At 40.7% G+C, this 7608-nt stretch overlaps 2 long non-coding RNA genes across 3 annotated transcripts; both read right to left on the bottom strand.

The window, feature by feature from the left end:
* Nucleotides 1-386: 386 nt before the first annotated feature.
* On the bottom strand, nucleotides 387-1289 carry LOC108957704. 2 transcript variants are annotated; one of them, XR_005548053.1, is made up of 3 exons: nucleotides 1154-1289; nucleotides 697-978; nucleotides 387-666 (listed from the first exon to the last, which is right to left on the bottom strand). It is a non-coding gene; the product is annotated as an uncharacterized LOC108957704 (long non-coding RNA). The 2 variants fall into 2 exon arrangements; XR_001984691.2 differs by having other exon boundaries at nucleotides 387-978.
* A 903-nt stretch (nucleotides 1290-2192) lies between these two features.
* Nucleotides 2193-3151, bottom strand: LOC104432797. The gene is made up of 2 exons (XR_005548052.1): nucleotides 2992-3151; nucleotides 2193-2765 (listed from the first exon to the last, which is right to left on the bottom strand). It is a non-coding gene; the product is annotated as an uncharacterized LOC104432797 (long non-coding RNA).
* Nucleotides 3152-7608: the final 4457 nt, after the last annotated feature.

Below are 7608 nucleotides of genomic sequence, written 5' to 3'. Positions count from 1 at the left end.
CGAAAGATCCACCCAATAAATAGAATAAAATAGTCCATTCGTTTTTTTTTTCTGCAAGTATTGCCGCTAGGATTAGTCCCAATCACTCTTCGAAATATGAGATAATAATAGAGCGAATCCGTCAAAGGGTTCTCCGCCAAGAGCAGGAATGGTCTTTCATCATTTATGTGGATTACATGGTTTTTTTTTTTTTGGGAGCAAAATGTGGATTACTTGGTTGATTTACACATTTTATACAGAAGTTACAAAAAAATGCAAAGAATTGTAATCCGTTGAGAATCTATCTCTCAATGACTATGGAACTGCTCATGTACTGTGGGAAGAAATTCAATAAACCCCCCAAATTAAAATTTATTGCATCAAATCTCTAACGTGGTGCAGTAAAGTAGACAATATGTCACTATGCATTATTTAAGTTTCACACGTGAACATGCATAGAAGCTTCCAAATTCATAAGCATACAATAAGATGAGAAAAACTACTGTAGTTTCCGTTTCATTTTTTGGGTGGATACGCTACATTACAGTCTATCTTATACTTACACTGAGGGCAAGTATATGAGAAAGAGTATAGTCCTCCTCCATGCCCGCATGACGGACAATGACCTAGGCACGATATCGGGATGCCAATTGGCGGCAGCTTGGCGGGTGCAGCCGGACTTTCCACCTTCTTGGCGGGTGGAGCCGGACTTTCCACCTTCTTGGCCTCTGCCTTGGGCGGTGGAGTCGGATTTTCCTTCTTGGCGGGAGATTGTGGCGTTGCTTTTTTCTGGATTTTCTTCTCTCGCCTTCGGATGTAGTAGAAAAGGAAACCACAGAGCATGACGACAACAATGACTACAGCAATGATGACCCATGTTGGGGTGTTATTGTCGTCAGGCGATACAGAATCCGGATCGATCCATGCAGATGGAGGAGGGAAGTACTGAAAACCCGAATAAGTCTGTGGATAATTACTGTTCTCCATTAAGAAAACTCTCTGCAGTTTAACGCAAGCGGTGAGTTTACGGACATATTCTAGAGGCGATGACCTTTTGATCATGATATGGTCATGATGAATTGAGAAGATCATATGATTCGAGCGCGAGATTGAGATGATCTGATCCGGAATTCAGCGAGATATGATATAAGCGGAAGTAGGTGCTTGCACTTACCTTCGCAAGACGAACCGAGCAAACCAGTCAATGGTGTCGGTGCTCCAATTCTAATGTGACCTGCATAGAAGTGAGAATTTTCCTTAGGTGGACGACTCCTTATAATGGCTCTCTATGTGTGCTTGTGTTTTGGTCAACGCGTCTCTTTCTTTATAGTGAGGATGGACGTAAGATGAATGATTGAAGACGACAGGACAAAGTGTTACGAAATTTCATATTATGTACCAAACAGCCATGATTTGATACTAATGAAATGATTTGCGGATACAAACAAACAATGAAGAATCTTGTGAACTCCCAAGTTCTTTATGAAGTGACATGATTACGATTTTCCCATTGAATTTGATTCATACATTTTTGTAATCATTTTCTTCGTGTAGCATACGGTAGGAATAGGCTTTCTACTCAAATTATAATGTGATGATGTATTCCAAATTTTGTGTATTTGAGCTTGAGTAACATATGCATAGAGGAATTATAACTAAGGAGATACCCTAGAGATGTAGCGGCAGAGGAGCCTCGCCCTTTGACGGGTAGACCATGGAGAAAATGTTCTGTTGAAGTGAACGGTAGATGGTGTTAGTGAAATAGAAGTTTGTTAGATAGTTGATATATGTATCTACATTATGTACCGGTTGATTAAATATCAACTCATAGTTCAAAAAGATTGAGCGTCTCTTAACGCAGGTTTTACGCGTAGATTCCCACTTGACGATCGTCTGTTCCAGGAATACTTTCTAGATGGATGTCTTTCCCTTGCACTTCATTTTTAAAAAAAAAGAATTAATAATTCTCTCCGTACAGATTGTAATACGAAAGGCTCACATAAAAAAGAGAGAATAAACGGTCCTTTCTTTTTCGTGGGTATCGCCATGCTGCTTAATCTCGACCGCTTCCTCAGGAATAGGAGGCAATGATAGAGCATAGCTGTCGAGAGTACTCCATCACGAGCAGGAACGCTCTTTTATCATGTTTATGGATTACTTGATTGATTTACGACATTTTGTATAGGAGTTACAAAAAAATGTAAAGAGTATAATTTGTTGTGTTCCGAACATGTATTATTAGAAGTAATTCGACAGATCCTCCAACACAAAAACTATTTATTTGATCAAATCTTTAATGTTGCACAGTAATACAGACGATTTGTCACCGTGCACCATTCAAGTTTCAACACACAAACATCCACAGAAGCTTTCAAACTAATAAATTATTGTATTTTCTGTCTGATTTGTTGTTTGGATGCACTGCATTATATTCCATCTTTTACTTGCACAGAAGGCAGGGAATGAAATCGGGATGCCCGCTGGCGGCGGCTTGGCTGGTGGAGCTGGATCAAGCTGGCTTTGCAGTTGGCGCAGGTGTCGCTGGCTTTGCAACCGGAGCAGATACTTTTTGCCAGAATTTCTTCTCTTGCCTCAGGAAGTAGTAGAAAAGGAAACCGAAGAGTATGACCACGACAAGCACTATGCAGACGATGACCCACGTGGGAGTGTTGTAGTCACAATCGTCGGATGATACCGAATTCTGATCGATCCATGCCGATGGAGGAGGGAAGTACGGGAAACCCTGATAATTTGGTGGATAGTTATTCTTCTCCATCAAGAAAATCCTGCGGTAGTTCAATGCAAGCGTGAGTTTGCAGACATATCTTGAAACATCAATTCATACAAGAAAAGGTAACGATTCTTCAGAAAGATGGTACTTTCAAAAGTAAAGAAACCCTTTTCCATCGTGACGAACTGAGAAGATTATACGACCCGAGCGCGAAATGGAGATGATTGATAACGGACTTCAGCAAGATTTAATATGAGTCTGAACGACGAGCTTGTAAGTACCTTAACAAGAAGAGCTGAGGAAACCAGTGAGAGGTGTTGTTGCGATGATTTGTCCACGACCTTGCAAAGATATGCGAATTTTCGTTAGGTGGGCTCTCATTATAATGGGTGGGTGCGTTTCGGTCAGCTCGTCATCACTACTTTTATGGTGAGTAATTACGCAAAAACGTAATGATTGAAGACGACAGGAGAAAAGACTTGGCAAATTTTTTATATCACGTACCGAACAGCCATGAGTGGATAATAGTGAAATTGTTTGTAGATACAAACAGACGATGAAGACATCAATCCCCGGACGGTGCTTCGACGAAGGACCACAAACGTTTTAGGGTTGGACGCTTCTTGAGTCCTGACCAGGAACGCTAAACTCCACAAGCTCTTTATTTAAGTGACATCAATCATCTTTTGTCACGTAGCATATGGTAGGAATAAGGTAGAGAATCGTAATATACGCGATGATGCTAAGGAGAAATATTTTGGAGATGTTGAGGCAGGGAATCCTTGCTCTTTGACATGTAGACCTTGCAGAGAAGTTCTTCTTTGAGTGAACGGCAGATGGTACTAGTGAAGTAGAAGTTTGTCTTTGGATAATTGATTTATGAGTTTACATAGCATAAAATGGTTAAATACGTAATCAACTCATGATTCAATGACACGGTCGCTTTTGGACGGGATCGAGTCCAAAACCAAGTGCTTAAACTGTGGGTTTTAGGCGTAGATTCCCTCTTGACTATCCTCCATTCAATGATGAAAGGGTATAGAATATAGTCAGTATTGACTTTTGTATACGTGATGTTACTCCATCAATAATGGCTTTTGGACAAAAGTCGTGGAAGGAATAGTGTTGTGAGAATTTACGCCTGGGATGACTTGCTTCCTTTGTTTTTTATGCTGCCGTCAGTGCCCGGTGCTAGTTGGCGATGCACTAATCCCCCGAATGTGGTAGTTCCCGCACCTCGACCGTTTCGTCTAATCACAGTCACACAAGTCTGTGACTATTGAAGATGACGTTGAAGAAGAGCTGACAGTAGGGCCGAATTCGACCACCGTAGGATTAATTGTTTTGATTTTGGAAGAACGGAACTCATTTACCAAATATACGATGAAAACTCGTGCTCTCTTCCGATTCATGCGTTTCTTTTTTTTCCCCCAATTGCATGAATCGGCAAAGAGTTGACAATTTTACAGCACAAGAAAAGAGAAATGAGGAAAACTGAGATTTATAGTGTACATCGCATTGTTCTAGTTGTGCCCAGTTTATTTCTATTTAGGGTATTGTATGTGGACCCCAACTTCTTCCCTGTAGCTACAAGATGGGCATCTGAACTTCTCATGATACAGCCCTCCAATGTATGGACATGATGGGCAAGCAACTGGCAGCATTGGCCCTGCGCCATAACAAGGACCGGGTGTCTTAATTGTCAGAGCCTGTGGCTGCGGCGTCTTTGGAGCTTTCTTTGGTGGTCCTTCTGATGGTGATGTTTCTGGGCCTGGCTTCACATCGGATGTTCGAGACGGGGTTGTCTCTTTTTCGCGCCGTCTCAAAAATATGTAGAGGATGCAGCAGAACAAGAGAACGGCGATGCCTATGGCCACTTTGACTAACATGGGCATTTGTGACGACGATGACGACGACGCTGATGAGGGATCGAGCCATGCTGGTGTTGGTGGTGGGTAATTTTGGAAACTGGGAGTTTCAGGTTGGCAACAAGTGCTCTCCATACGAGCTTAGCCACCTGAAGATTGAAAGGAAGATTTCATTTTCTTTTCCAAATTGATTCGATTTGTTTTGGTAGCGAAACATCATCTAATGCTACATAAAATGGACGGAAAATTCATTTCTTGATGGATAATGCACATAAAACGTGTATAGAAAGCCACACTCCGATAGTCCCCTTAGTTTTCAAAGTAACATGGATTCATGAATTTGATGTCAAATGTGCATGTCGTCATTTCTTGCAAAACCCTGTTTTCGCAATAAAACATTATATATTCAATATTTCCAAAGTCTGTCTACTGATAAGTTCTACTAGAGGAAGTTGAAAAACCGTTCTCAAATACAGTCAGTAAATGCAAATGCGCATGGGTACTTGATTGAGAGAGAGAGAGAGAGAGAGAGAGAGAGAGATGTTGGAGCAGAACTTACAGAGAGCAGTGCAAAAGAGAGAGACACTGAAGACAAGTCAACTCGTGGAGTTCTCTGAGCTCCCGCAGCATTTATATGTTCATACATTTGACGAAGATGATGAATTTAAGACAGTAGGATGTTTATTAATTTTTGGGGATCTAGGACTCAAAATTAAATGGTTCCTAGTAGAAAAGGCATTCTAATTAGAGTTCCTTCCGCGGGTCAACGAGTCCACGTTAAGAGAATCCTATTAGCCAGCTAGGTATCTTCCCCAATGATTAACAGCGACGGCGTTTCAGCATCAGAAAGCAGATGTGTGCATGGTGATCATAGCAGAACATCTTACATAAACGGGCAAATGCATTTCGTTGTTGCTTGTTAATGGTTCAACTCATCCGTTACCAGATGACATAGCAAGAAATTCAACAGACTTTTTGTAACGAGATGCGGGTATTGAGTATTGACAAGATGTCAGTGGCCATGAAGCCATCATTTCCAGATGGGATGTAAGTTCTCCCGTCGTCCAAAAAGTCGAATCTATTTGAGCCTTATCTTTTCTCTTCACTCAACTCTTCCACTTGTTTCTTTAGCAAATAATTATAGTGGTAACAAAATGATAATCCTTACAACGCCTACATTTTACCATTTTGTTAGGCGGGCACTATTTGATTCCCAATCATTGTCAATGCGATGCATGTACGAGGAAGTGACATAACACTCATGTTAGAAGCCCGAAACGAATTTCCTCGGCATGGGAGGTGATCAGCTGGCTAGACACACTGTTCGACCATGTCTTGTTGATCGGGCGGCGACTAGGCACTTGGACATTCAATCGCGATTGAATCGAGGCGGTATTTCCATGTCGCAGAACAAATGGTCTTCCCCAACCCCATTCCAAAGTTAGAAACCCCAATGACACTCTCACATTGCCAGCAAAATAATAATGCAGTGACTTCAAAACAGGACACTCTTAGCGGGTCCTTCGTCGTGGCAAATGCAGCGCAGGGACAAAGCTAAAAACCAGTAGCCAAATGCTTAACTGGAAGCATGTGCTATCTTTTTAAATTTGTTTAAAGATTCTTGTTAATCAAGCCGACGTCGTTGACCTACGACCAATGGCACAACAAAAGATTCCTATTCCTTTGGACCTCATGCAAAACCGATCTCTCACTATGAAGCAAATGTCGTCTTCAACGAATGCTTTCTGAGTCATGCGCTGTTAAGTGGTCCTCAAGCCATTTCCTTCCACATAAGCTTCGAGGCAATTATCAAGAAGGGAAAATGCACATGTTGCTTTTATTTGTTTTATGTGGTGGTCGGGCGAATATAAAGTGGTTGAGCACATAAAAATATCGCTTACAGAACAGACAAAGCATGGGACCAATAAAGTAATAGTCATAAACAAAACAAGAGAAGATACTGCTCTTTGTAAAGTTTCGAGCTTACCCGGGTCGGCCAATGTTCCGATATAAGAATAGCCAAAATACGAGCTATTCAAAGTCGTTTTCGTCTTTGATGTCTTATAACAAATCAATCTTTTCCGCTCCACCTACAGAAGGGGAAAAAAAAAAAAAGAACAGGGAGGAGAGTGCTCATTATTAATTATGTCCACAAGTGACAAATTAATGTACCTTTCTTTATCGGTGTATGTTTCATACGGGGAAAGCTTTATTAGACAAAGATGTGCATAATCATGGAAAAGCCGCTATTTCCACTCCATTTATTACTAAATCACAACTTTTAAAATAATTAACCACAATACCCTTCAAACTAAAAATTCCAGTTTTTTTAATGATCGCACTATTTTCATCGCCATTTTGCTTAAGATACTCATTTATTCAGTTAAATCAGAAAAGGATGCTATTTCCACCACTTTTTACTAAGATACTCTTTTTCCTTTTTTTTACTATACTCCTTTCTCCATTTATTTCCTTGTGTCATAATTTCTCTCTCACTTTCTCTCTTAGCCCTACTAATTAAGGGTGAGCATATCAGATTGCCTGGATCGGATTGGACCGATTGTTTTGGTTTGGTTCCTAGGGGCGTTGATCCAGTTCTTAAGTGCATTGGTTTGGATTCTGGTTTCTAGGAGGGAATCAAACAGGATTGGATTGACTCGTTTTTTTAATTTTTTTAAAAATCTTAAAAATAGCAATAAACCCTAAAATTGTTATAACTCTAGTATTTTTAAAATTTTTAATTTTTTTGGCTAAGTGGCCAATTCCATTGCATCGGACTAGATGGTCTAGTTCCTAATCCTAGGACAGTTTGGTTTGTTCCTCATTCCTAAATATGGGAACCGGTCTAGTTCTTCATTTCTAAATGGAATCAGATCGAATCAAATCGGGAACCGATCACCCCTACTATTCATGAGCTATTGAGTGAGGTTGGAATGGCACGGACTTAGCACTAAAGGCAAAGAGGAGCGGTGGTTGAGGGCTAAGGTGGTGATGCAACAATGGAGAGAGAGATGCAGATGCAGTAGAGGG

This window comes from Eucalyptus grandis, chromosome 2 (genome assembly GCF_016545825.1).
Source record: "Eucalyptus grandis isolate ANBG69807.140 chromosome 2, ASM1654582v1, whole genome shotgun sequence".
NCBI lineage: Eukaryota > Viridiplantae > Streptophyta > Magnoliopsida > Myrtales > Myrtaceae > Eucalyptus > Eucalyptus grandis.
The sequence above is the reverse complement of the archived record's forward strand: the minus strand, read 5'-3'. Positions and strand labels throughout refer to the sequence as shown.